The sequence below is a fragment of the Vulpes vulpes genome, chromosome 9 (assembly GCF_048418805.1).
Source record: "Vulpes vulpes isolate BD-2025 chromosome 9, VulVul3, whole genome shotgun sequence".
In the NCBI taxonomy this organism is placed as follows: Eukaryota; Metazoa; Chordata; class Mammalia; order Carnivora; family Canidae; genus Vulpes; species Vulpes vulpes.
The window spans coordinates 92,938,965-92,958,199 of NC_132788.1; the positions used below are offsets into that span (position 1 = coordinate 92,938,965).

The window sequence follows — 19,235 nt, forward strand, 5'->3', positions numbered from 1 at the left end:
AGGGCCAAAATAAATTTTAAAAAATTTAAAGTCTAATTTCATTCACAAATAGATTAATCTATGCTTCCCAGAGGATTCCAAACGTAAGAAAGGCCTGGATGGAGTGTGCCCAACCTCCTGTGACCAGGAAATAAATAAGTCACCCTTGGGAGCAGCAGGCCTGCTTCTCCAAATATGGCCTCAAATCTGCGGCAAGAGTGAGCTCAGGCCTCCAAAGGGGTCCACAAAAATGTTTATCAAGACGTGACAAAAGAGGGCAGAGCTGGGGCAAACGAAGCACAAGTACCATCCCTCAGAACAGTCCTGAAAGGCAGGGCAGCATGTGAGGAAATGACTGCTTGCTGGGCCCTCAGCATCCAGGAACCACAGCAGACAGGGCAGAGGCCACAGCAGACCTGACACTGACGTGGAGGGCTGTGCCTGCACAGCCCACAATGGGCCCTATTCTCCCTAGAAGCTAACGGCAGAAGGGAAGCAGGGAGGCAAGGACATTCCTTCACTCCCTCACACAGAAGGAAAGGGCAGAGGCAGCCCAGGGCACCAGAGGCATGCAAAAGAAGAAAGCATGAGCAGCCATCTTCCTTTCCAGCTTTTTGAAATCAAGAAGAAAACCTCCTAAAAAAAAAAAAAAAAAAAAACAGGAGAGAGACCTAAAGTGCCATCTGATTAAGGTGGCATTGGGGGTAAATTAGATGACTTATATGAGAGTCCCCTCTCTGGTCAGCAGTGCCCAACCAGAAGCAAAAAACACTAAGAGCTTTGAGGGGACAGAGGACCCCACAGGCCCTGCTCAAGGCTGGTACTACAAGCAGAAGAATCAACTTTTCCTGCCAAGAATTTCTTCCTGGCATCAAGGAATCCAGTCACTTTTTAAAGTAATTTAAAACTGGAAAAAGCAAGGGCAGGGGCTGGGGGTGAATGGGTCACGGGCACTGAGGGGGGCACTTGACGGGATGAGCACTGGGTGTTATTCTGTATGTTGGCAAATTGAACACCAATAAAAAATAAATTTACTATTTAAAAAAAAAAAACTGGAAAAAACACATCTTCAAACTGGCAAACAGTATTTTAAGTCTATACTGTTGACCCTTCTGACAAAATATTGTGATCTTTTCCAGGTAAGCAGAAGCAACAATTGGTAGCACAAATCCAGAAGACAGAGTGAGGCAGGAATCCTGTTATCTATTTGAGACTTTAATGAATTCTATTTTTAGATCTTTAATAAAGAGCTTCTCTTCTAGTCTCCTCCCACTAAATTTCTCCACTCAGGCAATTCAATCTTCCCAATACTGCTCTAAAAATATATAAGACACTTATTCAGGCATGCTTAACATAATAGGTAGAGCAAAGTTCTCTACACTTCCTCATTTTCCACAAGACTCAGAATCCACCCCTGCTCAAGGGCTGGCTACTCATCAGGCTAGTCTCTGTTATTTAAAAAAAAAAAAAAAAATGCAGTAAGCAAGACTTCCTGAGGCAGATCCAAGGCAAAGACAACCTACCAGCCCAAACAGGAGAATACATAGGATTTTTACAGTAACAAGAGATTCGTGTTTTATGGAGACATTCCATAGTAAAACAAGGGTCCGGAAAATGGATGATGTCCCAGGTTCTAATTAATAGCCAAATTAAAAGGAAATGCAATTTAGAATTTCATTATTGACTGTATAATTTTTCTTGGCAAAAAATGGCTAGAAGATCAACCCAGTCCTAGAGAACTGAGCTAATTAAGACAGGCATTTATGACAACCAAAAGGCAAAACTGGTTCACTTCTGCTATAGACAGACAGCCTTAGGAATCTTAAATAATCCCATTTCAACTCCCAGAATGCTTGAGGGGAAATGTTCCCAGCACAAAGAGAGGTAAAACAGAAATGACCATATCATTTGCAAAAACAAACATTTTCCAAGTCCACTAATCTGTTTCAGTACATAGATACCAACTATTAGAAAGAAGTCTGGGGACACTGGGCTGGCTCAGTCAGTAGAGCATGTGACTCTTGATTTCAGGTTGTGAGTTCAAGTCCCATGTTGGGTATAGAGCTTACTTATAAAAAATAATTAAAAATAAATAAAATAGGGATCCCTGGGTGGCGCAGCAGTTTAGCACCTGCCTTTGGCCCAGGGTGCAATCCTGGAGACCCGGGATCGAATCCCACGTCGGGCTCCCGGTGCATGGAGCCTGCTTCTCCCTCTGCCTATGTCTCTGCCTCTCTCTCTCTCTGTGTGTGACTATCATAAATAAATAAAAATTAAAAACAAATAAATAAATAAAATAAGAAAGAACTCTGTAAGAAGTGCTTGTTTATAGATTCCCATACTTCATATACAAAAATTCAACACCCACAGAAATGAAGAGCAAATGCCAAACAAGAGACCAAGCTAGACACTGGCCACTGTTTCCCTGAATACCACACATCCTTCCAAGTGTCTCACTTGTCCTTTAGCTCCCCTCAACTGGCACTCTCCCCTATATTTAAGAGTATCCAAGGGCTGTGACAGTCTCAAAGGAATAAATCTGTAGCTACACATACCCCCAATGGCAAAGAACATTGAGTATGGGCCTCTGCATAACTATAAAAATTGCACATCCATGCAAGTCACAGAAAAGGGAGTAGGGAAAACATACACCATACCTAAAAATAAAGAGCAATATAAACCTGCCTCACTTGATATTATAGGCGTGCTTCTGCAAAACTCTAAGTCACATCTCACTTTTTTATTTTATTTTTTTTAAGATTTTATTAATGAGAAACAGAGAGAGAGAGAGAGGCAGAGACACAGGCAGAGGGAGAAGCAGGGAGCTTCATGCAGGGAGCCGACGTGGGACTCGATCCCGGGTCTCCAGGATCACACCCTGGACTGAAGGCAGCGCTAAACCGGGGGGCCACCCAGGTTGCCCACATCTCATTTTTTTAAAAAGCTTATATTTAATATGGTGATGAGAGATTATAAAAAAAAGCCTTAATGCCCAAAGATGTTAATAGCAACATTACCTATTACATCAAAGTAAGGAATAACCATCTAAGAACTAGGAACAGGTTAACCATTAGAAATATCAATATTTCTAGAACACAGCCCATGCTATAATGCTAGGAGAAAAGCAGTATACAAATGAAATCTGTGCTAGTACCTGAATTCAGTAAAAGTGCTGCCCAAGGTCTATGGAGGACAGCCAGGTCTCAGGGGATAATAGCTGCTCCTAAGGAGAACTGGTGATTGAAGGGATGGGTGAAAGAAAGCTTTCCCCTGTATAATCCTTTTGAACTTTCTGAGTTTGTAGCATGTGTTGGTATTTCCTACTAAAAGAAAGACTAGGGGTGCCTGGCTGGCTCAGTGGGAAGAACATGAGACTCTTTTTTTTTTTTTTTTTAAGATTTCTTTTATTTATTCATGAGAGACACACAGAGAAAGAGAGAGGCAGAGACAGAGGAAGAAGCAGGCTCCATGCAGGGAGCCCGATGTAGGACTTGATCACGGGTCTCCAGGATCAGGCCCTGGACTGAAGGTGGCGCTAAACCGCTGAGCCACCCGGGCTGCCTGAACATGAGACTCATTTTTTTTTTTTTTAATTTTTATTTATTTATGATAGGCACACAGTGAGAGAGAGAGAGGCAGAGACACAGGCAGAGGGAGAAGCAGGCTCCATGCACCGGGAGCCCGATGTGGGATTCGATCCCGGGTCTCCAGGATCGTGCCCTGGGCCAAAGGCAGGCACCAAACCGCTGCGCCACCCAGGGATCCCAAACATGAGACTCTTGATCTTGGGGTTGTGAGTTCAAGCCCCACAAGGGGCGTAAAGATTACTTAAATAAATAAAACTTGAAGACTAAAATAGAGAGACAAAGGATTTTTCCTTTCTTTTCTACTTCCTATTTTCCAAATTTCTTAAATATTTTATGTATTTATTTATTTATTTGAGAGATGGGGGGGGAGGGTGTGTGTGTGTGTGTGTGTGTGTGTGCGCGCGCGTGCACGCGCGCGCGGGTCAGGGAATTGCTGGGAGGGGAGGGGAGAGAAGTAGACTTGGTGCCGTGCGCAGAGCCCCATGTGGGGCTCAATCTCATAACACTGAGATCATGACCTGAGCCAAAACCAAGAGTTTAACCAACTGAGCCACCTGTACGCCCCCTAAATTTATTATCTTAATTAAATATATGTAATTACTTGATACAGCTTTTTCCAAACTACAGTGTTTTTTGGGGGGTGGGGAGGTTTTAAAGACTTTATTCATCCATCATGAGAGACACCCAGAGAGAAAGGCAGAGACACAGGCAGAGGGAGAAGCAGGCTCCCCACAGGGAGTCCGATGCAGGAATCGATCCAGGACCCCGGGATCATGACCTGAGCCAAAGGCAGATGCTCAACCACTGAGCCACCCAGACGTCCCCAGGAACTACACTGTTTTAAAATTCCATAATCATTTTGCCCAGTATGGAAGTACCCATCATCTTTCTTTTGCAGAAATCTCTCTGAAATTTTCAAGTCCCTTACCTCACCTTCTAACACTAGGCTGCTTTAAATCCTCTTAAAAAAAAAAAAAGATTTATTTATTCATGAGAGACAGAGAGAGTCAGAGACATAGGCAGAGAGAGAAGCAGGCTCCCTATGGGGAGCCTTCTACAGAACTCAATCCCAGGACCTTGGGATCACGACCTAAGCCAAAGGCAGACGTTCAACCACTGAGCTACCCAGGTATCCCAAATCTTTTTATCTTCCTGCAGAGCAAAGGCCTTGCAGGAAAAGAAGGATCCAACATTGGTGAATGCCCACAACCAAAACAGAATTACACCAAAGGAAGTAGGGAATGCCACTCAGTCTCCTGTCCACCCCACCAATTAGTCACCCTTCTTTGTCAAAGGTAACAAAGAAAACTAAATGTTTTCTGTAGAATTAATCCAGGATCAAAAATTATAAACAATTTCAAAGAGAAAAAAATAATTCCAATGGGGTGCCATACTGGCTCAGAATCTGTACAGCACGAAAGTTTTGATCTCAGAGTCATAAGTTCGAGCCCCATGCTGGGCACAAAGGTCACTTAATTTAAAAAAATGATAATTAGGGACGCCTGGATGCCTCAGCAGTTGAGGCATCTGCCTTCTACTCCCAGCGTGATCCCTAGTCTAGGGATGTGTTGGGCTCCCTGCAGGGAGCCTGCTTCTCCCTCTGTGTTTGAGCCTCTCTCTCGTGTCTCATGAATAAATAAAATTTTTAAATCTTTTTAAAAAATGGTAACTTAAAAAGTTTCCAATATCTAAAACTTAGAAAATATTTTAACCTCAACGCTATTAAATGCACCCCATGATGTGCAGGACAAAGACATTCAGTCATAAACGTGACTTTTTATATTTAGCTGATTGTTCCCACTAAAAGCCTACTTTTAAAAATGTATGTTTAAAAACAATTTTTAAAATAAAATACAAGGGGATCCCTGGGTCGCTCAGCGCTTTAGTGCCTGCCTTTGGCCCAGGGTGTGATAGTGGAGACCCAGGATCAAGTACCACATCGGGCTCCCCTGCGTGGAGCCCGCTTCTCCCTCTGCCTGTGTCTCTGTTTCCCTCTCTGTGTATGTCTCTCATGAATAAATAAATAATATCTTAAAAAATAAAATAAAATAAAATAAAATAAAATAAAATAAAAGTATAAATTGGGGTGCCTGGCTGGCTCAGTCAATAGAGCACATGGCTCTTGATCTCGGGGTTGTAATTTCAAGCTCCACGATGGGTGTAGAGATTGCTTAAGTAAATAAAGTTTTTAAAAATTTTTGTTTAAAAAAATTTTTTTAAGTATAAATTAAGTCAGCATACTGCTAAAGTTTCATTTGGATTTATTCCCCTCCAAAAGAGAACTCAGAACAGCTTCACGAACTTAGATACCTTCAGTTTATGATACTGTACCATGGTGTCCCACCATCTTCCTATCCTGGACCCAGAGCTAAGCTAAGAAAACGCTTAGCTATCAAACCCAAAAAAATAGGAAAATAAGAAACACTATTCATTAAAGCTAAATTAAGGGCAGCCCCGATGGCCCAGCGGTTTGGCGCCACCTTCAGCCTGGGGTATGATCCTGGAGACCAGGGATGTAGTCCCATGTCATGCTCCCTGCATGGAGCCTGCTTCTCCCTCTGCCTGTGCCTGTGCCTGCCCCCCCCGCCCCCCCCCCCCCGTCATGAATAAATAAATAAAATCTAAAAAAAAAAAAAAAAAAAACGCTAAATTAAGCCCTCTGGCTGGTATAATTTTGTAAACTACTCTAACATCCTATTTATAGAAATTGCTATCTGAGCAGCATTACTAATGATCAGCGTGAAATACGACGGTCAAAAGGTAAACCAGGTTATGTGTCTCATAGGAAAACTGCTTTAAAATAATACCCAAAGGCATGGACACAGAAAGACCCACTGGGAAATGACCAGATTAATCACGTGTATATTCAAAACCACTATCACCTCACTCTAGGCCTGGAATGTCAACACAAGAAAAGGAGAAAAAGATGGGGGCATAAAAACCAACAGCACAACCCCTTCTTTCTACCTCTACCTTCTTCTTTCTTCAACAGACTCAAAACTGGGGCACAAGCACTATCCCACTCAGAACTTCCAGGGATATCCCACTGGCCCAGCTCAGCCTCCAGGTCAGTCTTTTGCCCAACTTCTCCCCAAAGGACACTTCCTTTGCTCCACTGCTTGGTCCTGAGGCATGGCCTGGTCTTTCGCTCCTCCATTTTCAGCTCTCCCGAGGACAGCCCCTCATCTTGACTGCCTGCTACAGACTCAGCCTCAGACACTCCCCCCATCCCATTTTGCAGTCTAGACACCCCTCTCTATACCGAATCTCTCAAGTCCTCACCAGTGCTTGGTTGATGCTGCCTGACATTCCATTGTCATCTCCTGCCCCTTCTATTCAATAGTAGATCCTTGATGGTACCCCGCACCATTCAGGTCCCTAATGTCCGCTAAACTGCCTCATCTTGAAACTTCTTTCTCTCTACTCACTCCCCTGCTGACCACTGTTCTTGTTTAGGTCCCCCATCTCTTTACCAGACCACAACAGTAACCAACTTGCCTCTAGTCCAGTCTCCACACTCACAATGGAGGCTTATCTTTATATATATATATACATTTTTAAAATGGTTTTTTTTTTTTTTACAATTTTTTATTTATTTATGATAGGCATACAGTGAGAGAGAGAGGCAGAGACACAGGCAGAGGGAGAAGCAGGCTCCATGCACCGGGAGCCCGACGTGGGATTCGATCCCGGGTCTCCAGGATCGCGCCCTGGGCCAAAGGCAGGTGCCAAACCGCTGCGCCACCCAGGGATCCCTTTTAAAATGGTTTTAAATAGGGGCACCTGGGTGGCTCAGTGGTTGAGGGTCTGTCTGCCTTTGGCTCAGACCGTGATCCCTGGGTCCTGAGATCAAGTCCCATATCAGACTCCCTGCAGAAAGCCTACTTTCCCCTCTGCCTATGTCTCTGCCTCTCTCTGTGTCTCTCATGGATAAATAAATAAAATCTTAAAAAATAATACTACTGGGATGCCTGGGTGGCTCAGCGTCTGTCTTTGGCTCAGGGCCTGATCCCGGAGTTCCGGGATCAAGTCCCACATTGGAATCCTTGCATGAAGCCTGCTTCTCTCTCTGCCTGTGTCTCTGCCCCCCCCCCTCTCTCTCTCATGAATAAATAAAATCTTTTTTAAAAATTAGGAAAAAAAAATACTAATAATAAATAAATGTTTTAAAATAAACTCTATGTCCAGCATGGGGATCAAACATACACCCTCAAGAGCAAGAATCCCATGTTCTACTGATTGAGCCAGCCAGACATCCCACTGTCACTTCTTAAAATCACCACACCTGTGCTCCAAGGCCTTCAAGGATCCCTGTTCCTACATAACCCAAATTCCTCCATGGGGCATTCTGGTTCCAATACAATCTTTCAGAACATACAGAAAAGGTGTCCAGTCTTTCTCCCATCCCTTGCCTCTGCTCACCTCTTTTCCTTCCACAGAGTTGTGACCTTCCTGCCATCAACTCCTTCACCAATCAAACCACTACCCTTTCTTAAGGGTCCAGCTCAAATGAAGTCCCACCCTAAAGCCGGCCCTCGCCGGCCTAGGACCCAAGCTCCTTGGCTTACTTCAGCATCATGCCCAGAGCACCAGCATAGGCCCCAAAGAAGGCTCAGACAAACTATAGTTTCTGAGAATGGTCCCTCAGGATGTTCCTAGAATTCTGTGTGGAGTCCTTGATCACTTCTCCCATACTGCCCTGGTGCTGTGCCCATCACCAGACATCTGGGCCTGGTGTTCACCAGAGAAGCACCTAACCAAGGCTACCCATCATCAGCCTGATGCAACACAAATGCAGGTGGGCATAGCCAAATATTCAACCTGGATTCAAATCTTAACTCTGCCACACGTTGACAGTTATGTGACCTTGGGAACATTTCCTCATCTAGGACTCTGCTTCCTCAGTCAATATAAAGGATTCTCATAACCATTAGCAATGGTGCACACAGAAGAAATACAGAAGGCCCCTGACCGTGACTGATGTAGTTCGATCACATCACTGACCTAGAAAGCAGGAAAGACTGGAACAACTGTGAGGTAAAGGATTGAATGTACACTCATCTGCATCCAGAATGAACAAGAAAGAAAAGAAGAAAAGAAAAGAAAGAAAAGAAAGAAAAGAAAAGAAAAGAAAAGAAAAGAAAAGAAAAGAAAAAAAAGAAAAGAAAAGAAAAGACGGCTACTCTGAGATCAATACAACAGCCCTGCCCAACAGAAAACGCAATGCCACAAGTTCAAGTGAGAGAGATTTTTAACAATTAAATGCCATGCCTCTTCTTCCCTAAATAATCTCAATCTAAGTGGTCCCAAGCCCTGCCCCTATACCTCATCATTCTCAATGTTTGATAAAAGCAAACTTGCAGAATAGTGAAATCCTTGGTCATGCTTACTCTTTTGACCCACACATTTCTGAATATAGGCTTCTTCTCCCTGCTCCCCTAGCCCCAGCTTGGCACTCCCTCTGCTCAACCTATTCAGCCTCTCAGCTGGCTCCTCATCTCTCCTCTTATTGGCTGACCTCACAGCCAGAGGTCCTAAACCCACTCCTCCCTAACATTACCTTTGTGGCCACCAGCAAGATCTTTCTAAACACAGGTCTGGACCATGCCACTCCACTAATTTAAAAGCCATCTCAGGCTTCTGCAACCTGAGTATAAAGTCTGAACTCCCACTCACAAAGAGAAAGGCCTAGGGATCCTACTCGCCAAGCTGGAGGACTCACAGGTGCTATTTTAGGAGCCCATGTACATGTGGTTCCAAGTGTCAGGACCTTGCTGTCCCCTAGCTAATTCCTGCTGGCCCTGCAAGCCTCAGCTTAGGAATTCCCTCTCCTCAGGCTCCCAGAGCACCATGTGAGCACACTTAGTGGGCAGATACTATCAATCACAGGTTCCCTAATCCCCACTTCCCTGAAACTGAGTTCCTTAAGGGCAGAACCAGCCTCTTTTACATGGGTCCCCTGAACCTACCTCAAAATTAGGCAAGCAGTGAAGCCAAATATTCACTAAGCAAATGAATGTTTCTGTCAAATCAACTTTTTTTTTTTTTTTTTAAGATTTATTTATTTATTGATGAGAGACACACAAAGGCAGAGACACAGGCAGAGGGATCAGCAGGCTCCTCGAAGGGAGCCTGATGTGGGACTGGATTCCAGGAATCACACCCTGAGCCACCCAGGTGTCCCTGTCAAATCAACTTTTTGAAAACAGTAAAGAGTTGCTCTTCCTCTTTCAACCAAGGCTTACAGCAACAAGAGCTTCCATGTTCCAACCAGGTGTTTGTTGCCTATATACTACTTATTCTTCCTTTCATACAGTATCCTACAGGCTTTGAACAAGCTCACACTATGCATCCTACTCTCTCCTCAAATCTTAGTTCTCCAAGAAATGGCTCCTCAGGAAAAAAAAAAAAAAAAAGAAAAGAAAGAAAAGAAATGGCTCCTCAGCGTCCTTTAAACACGCAGGCCATGAGCTCTTATGCCTTGGCTCCACAGCAAAGTTCAATTCAATTACTCCATACTCCAACTAGAGATTTTTATGCCTCTGAGGCCGAATCTTTTTAAATATAGAAATATTTCAAAATTATGTCTCTGAACACTAAGAACAACCTGGTAAAGTTACAATATCCCACCTACACCAGAATCCAAAACACCTAGTAGCACATCCAACTCTTTATCTGGACTTATGTCCTATAAACACCACCCTCCCTGCAGTGAGTCTGGGTTCCATGCCAGGAATCGCTTCTCCTCGCTTATTTAGGGAAATAGCAGGCCCAGCTCTTAAGTTAGAACTTTAGGCTATAAACGTGCTGTCCCAGGCTCTAGCTCCCACCAAGGCAAAACTTCATGATCATCATTAAAACTAATCCCGAAGTAAGTCAGTTTACAAATCTAAGAGCTTCAGAGGTCACAGAGATTAAAATATGCATTTTTAATTAGCACTTGAGTTTGTATGAAATTAACTTGGAATTTATAGCAGGATTCTAAGCCGATGCATCATTTTCTCGGGAAACACTTTACAAATACACCCGCTGGCGAATCTGGTTTTCCAAACACCAAATAAAAAGGTGAAAAGGCAGGAGGCTTCCAAAGAAGCTCAAGAGTGTGTGTGTGTGTGTGTGTGTGTGTGGTAGGGGGGTGACCCCAAGGCTCCGAGCAGCTCAGGTCCCAGCGGCTGCAGCGCCCTTCCCCACCTCCTGCGGAGGGTCAATGCCCCATCCTCCGGCTTCCGCCCCCTGGGCCGCGCGACGACCCTCTCTGCAAGCCCAGGGGGCGGCCCGAAGGCCGCACACGCCTGCGGCCAACGCGCAGGCCCCGCGTTCCCCGGAGCGCGGGTCGGGCTGAGGCCTGGCCCATCGCCGCGGCGCGGAGCCCGGGCCCGGCCGCGAAACGCCCTGAGCCTTCGCCTTGAGGGGCCGAGAGGAGGGGGGCGGCTCTTCCCGAGCCGCGCCGCTGCCTCACCCGCAAGGACGTCCGAGGCCGTGTCCCCACCCTGGGCCAAACCACGAGCAGCAGCAGGTGTTCCTCGGGAGGCACGGCCGGCCACGGGGACGAGGGCCTGGGCTGCTAGGCTCGGCGGCAGGGGACGGGCGGCGCACTCACCGAGCGCCGGCGGGCGGGCCGCGGCAGGTGCTTGCTACTCCCGGCCGCAAGACGCCGCGCCGCCGCCGCCGCTCCCGAGGGACTCGGCGCCAAGCTGCCGTGCCGCCGCTGCCGCCGCTGCCGCCGCCGCCGCCGAGCCCAAGGAGCGCGAGCACCGCACCGCAGCCTCCGCGCGAGCACGTACCGGGCGCTGAGAGGGCGCCGAGCGCGAGGGCGGGGCGCGCGGCCGGAGCCTAGCAACCGCCTGACACGCGAGTGCCGCAGCCAATCCCACCGCCAGCTCCGCGCGGCACCGACCAGCAGTCCGTGCGACGCCCGCTTCTGCCTGCGTCCACCGCCCCGCAGCGCGCCGCACCCGCGCACAGGCCCCGCCTCCTTCCGAGCCGCTCCGCTCATTGGCCCGCCACGCCCCCGCCCGGAGGGACACGCCCCATCCCGGAGGCCCCGCCCCGCGGCCGGCCCGGTCCGTCCCCGGGACACGCCCCGGCCCGCCCGGGTAACCCCCCTGGCCTCTAGTCTGGTAGTGGGGGAGGGGCGCGCCCCGCCCAACCTCCGCGCGTCGGGTTCTGAGGCTCGTACAACCGACCCAGGGTGGCCAGGCTCGAGAACTGGCCCTGCCACAGCTGACCCACCCTTCGTTTGGCCCTTCTGGTTTCTTTCGAACGCAAATTAAGAGGTATTTCTAAGCCATGAAAACAATTAGGAAGCGTCTTCTAAATTTAAGGATGATTACCTTTTTGCCGGGCCCTTATGCGGATGGGGAAACTGAGGCGAGGGCCGGAAGGGCGGGAAGCTGGCCTCCGTCCAAAGGCCTAGCCCCTAGCAGGCGAGGGCGTCCGGGAAGCGCCTCAGGCCTGACCCTGTCCCCTCCCCCTGCCCCCGGACTCCGGAATCCGAGGCCTCCTCTGGCGCCAGAAATAGCTCTGACCCGCTGGTGCTGGTCACTCACTACTTGTAGCCCGCATTCTTTCAGGGGGTGGGGGAGTAAGGAGCAGAGGTTACTGCTGAGGTCCTCCCTTCAACGGGAGAGTCCTAAAGGTGCTCTCGCTCCCCGTAGGGCTTACCTACGCCACCTACCCCAAATGCCCTGTCGACGTGAATAATTAATTACTGGATGGGTCTGGGGATGGGACCCATCGTGGGCTCTGCTCCCTGTCTCTCCCAAACCCTGCTCAGAATATGTCCATTGCCTCCTGGGCCTGTGTCCAGATTGGAATTCCAAGCCTGACCTTTTGTCAGAGAGCACATTAGGAACACAGAACCGGCTGCTGCCTGCCAGGCGGTCCTCCTTGAATCCAGACAGGTGTAAGTCTCCCCCTGTCTTCTCTCTCTCCTTAAGGAGTGTTGAGGAGAAATAAATTTCAGGGAGCTGAAAGGAAAGTCATCTCCCAAACAAGTATATCTGTTGTGATTCCTTTTTGGTGGTGTTGTTAGATTTTTTTTTTTAAGTAATCTCTACATCTAGTGTGGGGTTCAAATTCACAATGCCAGGATCGAGAGGCTCATGCTCTACCAACTGTGCCAGTCAGATGCCCCTTGATTCTTTATACTTAAATCCATAGGCTCCAGGGCACCTGGGTGGCTCAGTTGGTAGAGTCTGCCTTTGGCTCAGGTCATGATCCTAGGGTTCTGGAATGGAACCTGGCATCAGGCTCCTTGCTCAGCTTGGAGGCGGCTTCTCCCTCTCCATCTGCTGCTCCCCCTGCTTGTGCTCTCTCCCTCTCTCAAATAAAATCTTCAAAGGAAAAAAAATGTATAGGCTCCAAACCTCATCCACAAAGAAAAGGAACTGAAAAAACAGAGAAAAGGCCCCAAACTATCCTTTAGATGTTAAAATTAAAAGGGCAGCCCAGGTAGCTGAGCAGTGTAGCACCGCCTTCAGCCCAGGGTGTGATCCTGGAGTTGTGGGATCAAGTCCCCCGTTGGGCTCCCTGCATGGAGCCTACTTCTCCCTCTGCCTGTGTCTCTGCCTCTCTCGCTGTGTCTCTCATGAATAAATAAAATCTTTTTTTTTTAAAATCTGCTGCTGGGATCCCTGGGTGGCGCAGCGGTTTGGCGCCTGCCTTTGGCCCAGGGCGCGATCCTAGAGACGCGGGATCGAATCCCACGTCGGGCTCCCTGCATGGAGCCTGCTTCTCCCTCTGCCTGTGTTGCTGCCTCTCTCTCTCTCTCTCTGTGACTATCATGAATAAATAAATAAGAAATATTAAAAAAAAATAAAAAATCTGCTTTGAAAAGGCTAAGAATGTAGAAAGTTACTTGGGTTTTTATTTACTTTTTTTTTAACTTGGGTTTTTAAATAAAATATATTCTTTCATACGCTCTTCAGTTTACCCTCCCCCCAACATACACCAGGCACTGCTTTGCAGCCCTAGGTTCTGCTGGGTATTTTGGTGCCTGACTGTATAGTTATATATGTTTTTCCAAAATAAAAGATAGCAATGGGTATTGGCCTCATGAAATACCTACCCCCTACCATTTGCACAGAAGCTGCTGGCCACTCTAGACTTCACTGACCATCCATGGATGCCAGAGTAACTTCCCTTCTTCCTTTTTGGTACTGGTCTTCCTAGATGAAGCACCAGGCCTTGTTCTGACCTCTAGAGTCCCAGTCCCCTATGCCTAAGGAGCCTCCAGACTTCTGACCAAGGAAAGGGCTTCAACTAGTTGATGCCAAAGGTGGGATAGTCCTGGAGGAGGGAATAACAACCAGAGTGTGTCTGAAGCCCTTATAGCCAAATCCTTTCCAGTCCTTGCCTCTCTAGGTTTGGGGTTCAGTTGGAGGCACTGTGGTTCCCATGCAGGCCCTAATCTCCTCTCCTTCCCTAGCCCTTAAGTCCTGTCAGATCTCATATGTTTTCCTCTCCCAGGCCAGAATGGCTCTAAATTCTGGGTATCATTGCTGGCTTCTTTATTTTTTTTTTTTAAGATTTTATTTATTTATTTGAGAGAAAATGAGCAGGGGAGAGGGGCAGAAGGAGAAGCAGGCTCCCCTATGATCAGGCAGCCTGATACAGGGCTCCATCCAAGGACCCTGAGATCGTGTCCTGAGCCAAAGGCAGACACTTAACCAACCGAGCCACCCAGGTGCCCCTGGCTTTCTTCATTTTTGTCTGGAGTTGGAGTTCTCCCCATCCCCCTATTCCTTCAGACCCTAGAAGGCAGAGGCCTGGCTAGCCAGAGTCAACCAATCTTTTGGGGCCTAACACAAACTGGAGCCAAATCAGCTCCCATGAAGCCCATAGGAAAGTAAAGAGGAAGGTGGACAGCTGTCTTCACAGCCCCTAGGATAAGTGGTAGCTGTAAAGAAAAGGCATGTTGTTCTCTGTAGTCCTGAAAGTCAAAGCCTTTCCCCTCGGGGAACTGCATAACCCACCCTGGGGCTCAGCACAAAGTCCCCAGTGACTCACACTTTGGGGCTATTCTGGAATCCCACGAGGGCCTGGGCCACACTGGATCAGGTTTGGTACTCACAGCCAGTTGGAGGGCATAGCCAAAAGTGAGGCCCAGAGAACACCCATGGGGAGCTGCCCAAGGGGCACATGTGGTATGACCAAGGGACCCATGTGGTATGGGCTGGGGGAGGATTGGTCAGAAGTTGAGAATAGGGCTCTTCAGGCCTGACAGCCCTCAACTCTCTGGACTTTTCAGCCTCCAGGACTTCCTCCACTTAGACCCTAAGCCAGAGGCTCCAGAAAAATTATCTGATTCAGGTTTGTCTCCCCGACTGGAATATGAGCCCTTGGGGCCAGAAACCAATCTGCTGGGCCCCACATTGCAACCATCACCTAAATGCCAGCACATAGTAGAGGCTTAATTTCTGTTTGAGAAGGGCCAAGCCCTGTGCAAAGCCCTAGGCAAATGTCCTCATGTTTACTATATGATTTAAGCTAAAGATTTGGATCCAGCTCAGATAAAATCCAGCAGACACTGACATGGAACAAACTTTCCTCTGGTCCTAGGATTCCAGCACTTTTTCCTCTGGCATGTTCCCAAGGAATTGAAGGCTAAGGGCCAGGGCCCAGCTTCAGATTCTTCCAGAGGAAGGGAGGCTCCTGCTGCTGATGCTCCCCCAGGCCCAATGAAGAGGGGCAAGGGGCAGTGCTAGCTGAGGATGGAGGTTCCTGACCCAAATGCCCAAGCAGGGCCAGCCAAGTCAGAGCAAGGGAGGGGTCCCTTTTGTCTGGATTTAACAGAAGGCAGATTGTCTGGCAGCTCTGGCAGAATGAAAGGGCTGATAAGTTCATCCGGGAGAAACTGCCAGTAGGCGTGTTTGTGGGTCACCACCAGCCTTTCCAGAAGCCAGTTCCTTCTCTTGCAGGGCCCTCCGCTCTGGTACTTCCACTAGACCCCTTAATACATGTCTGGCACAGGGCCTTCCTCCAGTCAGCCAAGTGGCAGCTTCCATACCTGCCCTTCCATGAGGATACAGTTCTGTGGGGACATAAACCCCACAGCAAGAATAGGTGTTGATTGAATGAATAAAAATTACCTCTTCTCCCTGGGTGGACACAAATGTCTCAGCTACATTCTACTCCCTGCTGGTTCTGAGATAAAACAGTCCTCCAAGGTTGACTTTGGGCAACTGTTCCTAAAACACTGGGATTGTAGCCTTGAACACTGGACGAAACACCAGATTATGTCCTGTCTGGCCAGGCAGCAGGTGGAAGCAAACAAACTGAAGGTCCTATTTGTTAATCCTCTTCAGTCACTGACCATCTAGCCCCTAAACCCAGTTGTGGGAGAAGCAACTCATATCATTCTGGTTCAGCCAGATTGATAGTCCTTCTCTGCGCTCAGTCATGTGTCTAGGCCTGGCTCAGGGCTCTACCACTGGCTTCTCCAGGACACAAACATCTCTTCCACTCTAGCGGGCCTAAGATCTGGGCCGTTTCTCCCACCAGCCTGGGGTCCCTTTAGTGGCCCTTCAGTCAGGAGAAATTAATGGGCTTCCCAATAACCACTGATTCTCATTCTGTTATCATGGCTGTTGGGTATGGCCTTGGAACAGTGCAATGATTTGGACCCAAGCAGGCAGTCTTTGTTTTAGGCTGAGTGCTGACAGATACAGGCAGGGCCTCTAGGAGCCCCACCCGTGGTCTGAGAATCCCTAACTTTTTGGGGAACTAATTTGAAGGAAGCTAATAAAAGGAAAAGAGTGCAGGTTAGCTCCTCAGTCAAGTTTCCATTGTGTCCATATGAATAATGAGTCCCTACTCATTATGAGGACATAGAGCTTAGTTCATTGTGTGATCTTACATAAGTCATTTGCCTTCTCTGAGCCCTTTGGTCATCCCGTCATCAAGTGACCCCGCATGTGTGGACTTTAGACCTGCCTGCTCACTGAGAGTGACAGAAGATCACTTTACGTGGCCAAGTCAGGACCAGGTTAAAACATCCAACCATGTGTTGTCAATCCACAGATATTTACTAAGTCTCTTGTATGCTGGGAACACAGTAAGGGATGAAAGGAACAAACACGGCTGTTGTAGGACCCAAATCCGAGTGTTATAAGATAGAGATTAAATAAATATGTCAATCAGGGGCTAGGATCAGCAGGCAGTAAGTCTGTTCTCTGAATCAGGGGATGGGAGGGCAGGCCAGGGTCTGCTCTGTGGTCCATCCAGTTCATCAGGGAAGTAGGTCCTGCAGGAGGTGAAGAAGGGGTCACCTGGGGTTTTCTAGGGAAGGAATAGAACAAGCCTAGGGAATGGCATGGCAAAACAGAGGAAGAAGTGGACAGGCAGGTCTGAGGAACCTTGGAGGTAGCCATGGCCTGAGCAATGAATGGAACAGTGAACAAAGGACAAAGAACAACTGGTGGGAGGGTAGGTGCCAGAGCTGGATTTAACCAGGCTGGGGTTGCCAGAAATACAGAATCCCAAGAGCAAGGGGCATGGAAGCTGAAGGATAGGAGCAAAAAGGAGGAGAGTTGGGATAGTGCCCTCAGGCCTCCTGGAAGGAATGTGGTGGGGTGAGGAATGAGGGGGCAGCAGCTTGGCCCCAGCCCTGGAGCCCTTCCTGCCTCTGGTAGGTGGGGAAAGAGAGGTGGGAGAGCAGACAGGGGTAGGGACAGAGATGGGGTCTTGTGGGGGTGGGGCACCAGGCACCACAGAAGTCAAGTTAGAACAAGCATTTAGAGAGAACATTTCTTACTTTTCCTGCCTCCACCTTTGTCTGGAATGCAGAGGTGGCACCCCTCCTTCGAGCTCCAGAAGAGGAAGGAGAAGGGGAGGGGAATATTCATTCCCTTGGGCTTGGGTAGCTCCTGGTAGGTGTTACAGGTCAGGGCTTTAGGAGAGATCCTGCAGGGCCTACCCAGAGAACAGAGCACAGAGCACCAGCTCCTGGTTGGAGGGAAGTCCATGGACTTAGCCAAGGTGGAGGTATGTATGTGGGGAGGGGTGTGTGTGAAATAAGGAGTAGGGGGAGGGTCCTGCCCCAAGATAGGGTCCAAGGCAGTCCCTTACCCAACTCCTCTGAGGCTGCTGCCAGATATAGGTGCAAAGAAGGCAGGTAGGATGACAGGTAGGGTGTCATCTGGCAGTCAAAGGAGGCCTTGGTCATCTGACCCATCCATCTCCCTCCTTACTGTTCAAAGCCCTCAAAGGTCCCTCCCTGCAGTTGTCATTTACCCAGATAGGACGAAGGTCCTAATCCATGGATTAGGTCCATGATGAGCAGGAGAGGTTCTGTGTCTATCAGATGGGTTTAGCAGGTTGAACCTGACAAAGGACCCCAGAGACCAGGTAGGCTGGAGTGGGAAGCCCTGGAGGCTGGGTTCAGTGTGGGGCCCTTGAGGTAAGAGAGACCTCACCCTGAAGCCAGAGCTCTGAACCTCTGGGTGTGGGAATGGCTGGCATAAGCATGTGATGCCTCTCTACAGAGGCGTTGACACGTCCCATACAAAGACCCATTCATGATGGGTGGAGAGTTTTTCCAGAAAAAAGTGAAAAGAAACATTTCTTCCTTTTTTCTTTTTTCTTTTTCTTTTTTTTTTTTTTTTTAAGAAACGTTTCAGGATGCCTGGGTGGCTCAGTGGTTGAGCAACTGCCTTCGGCTCAGGGCATGATCCTGGAGTCCTGGGATAGAGTCCCATATCAGGATCCCAGTGGGGAGACTGCTTCTCCCTCTGCCTATGTCTCTGCCTCTCATGAATAAATAAATAAAAATCTTAAAAAAGGGCAGTCCTGGTGGCTCAGCAGTTTGGCGCGGGCTTCGGCCCGGGGTGTGATCCTGGAGACCTGGGATTGAGTCCCATGTTGGGTTCCCTGCATGGAGCCTGCTTCTCCCTCTGCCTGTGTCTCTGCCTCTCTCTCTGTATCTCTCACATGAATAAATAAATAAAATCTTAAAAAAAAAAAAAAAAAGGGAAACATTTCATCTTTGCTTCCCCCATCTCATCTCCATGCCCCTAGGCACATAAGTGAATGTGGCAGCTGGTATAATATAAAGGTGGGAAGGAAGAGAGGGAAAGCTGCTCCTGTAAGGGATATCCTGGGCCTCAGAGCCAGGGCCCAGCAGCTGCTTATTCCATGTTGGAGGGGCCCCAGGAAAGAAAGCTGGCCTCAGCTGACCCCCTACCCGCCTTCTGCCTGAAACTTCCTTATATCCTGCTGCCTAGGACCCTCAGTGATTAGTTCAGTGTCAGCAGCCCTGGTTTTGAGGTAGGCAGAAAACTGGGCCTCTTTACAGGTCTCTCTAGCTCACCCACAAACACTGGGACCAGTCTCACTCCCTGTGAGTCCCCTCAGCTCACAGGAGGCAGGGCCTGGGGGTAGCCCAGGCCTCCTTGTGCTTAAGGCAAATGGGTACTAGTGGGCAGCCCAGAGTTGAGGCCCTGAGGGCTGGGTGTACACGGGCCTACCTCTGACAGACTGGGCACATGGGCAAGCCCCTTCCCCTTTCTGCCCTTATAGGCCAAGGTTTTACAAAAGGCCCATAGTTGTTTCCTCTCCTTCTGCGAAGGGCCCGGACACAGGGACATATGAGGAGCTGAGTGGGGGAGGAGAGGGAAAAAGCAGCCCAGGGACCAGTGTGGGCTCGGGCTTGGGCTCCAGAGGGGTCCC

The 19,235-nt window shown here is 48.5% G+C and overlaps 1 protein-coding gene across 4 annotated transcripts in view; it reads right to left on the reverse strand.

The window, feature by feature from the left end:
- DAG1 (dystroglycan 1) overlaps nt 1-12,463 on the reverse strand; it is a 74,921-nt gene extending 62,458 nt beyond the window's left edge. Inside the window, exon 1 of one of the 4 annotated variants that reach the window (XM_072722284.1) lies at nt 11,900-12,463. The gene's annotated coding sequence lies outside the window, so the exon portion shown is untranslated. Of the gene's footprint in view, nt 1-11,025; nt 11,564-11,899 lie in introns of those variants that run through there. The other 3 variants (XM_025988037.2, XM_025988029.2, XM_025988046.2) reach the window with 3 other exon arrangements.
- Nucleotides 12,464-19,235: the final 6,772 nt, after the last annotated feature.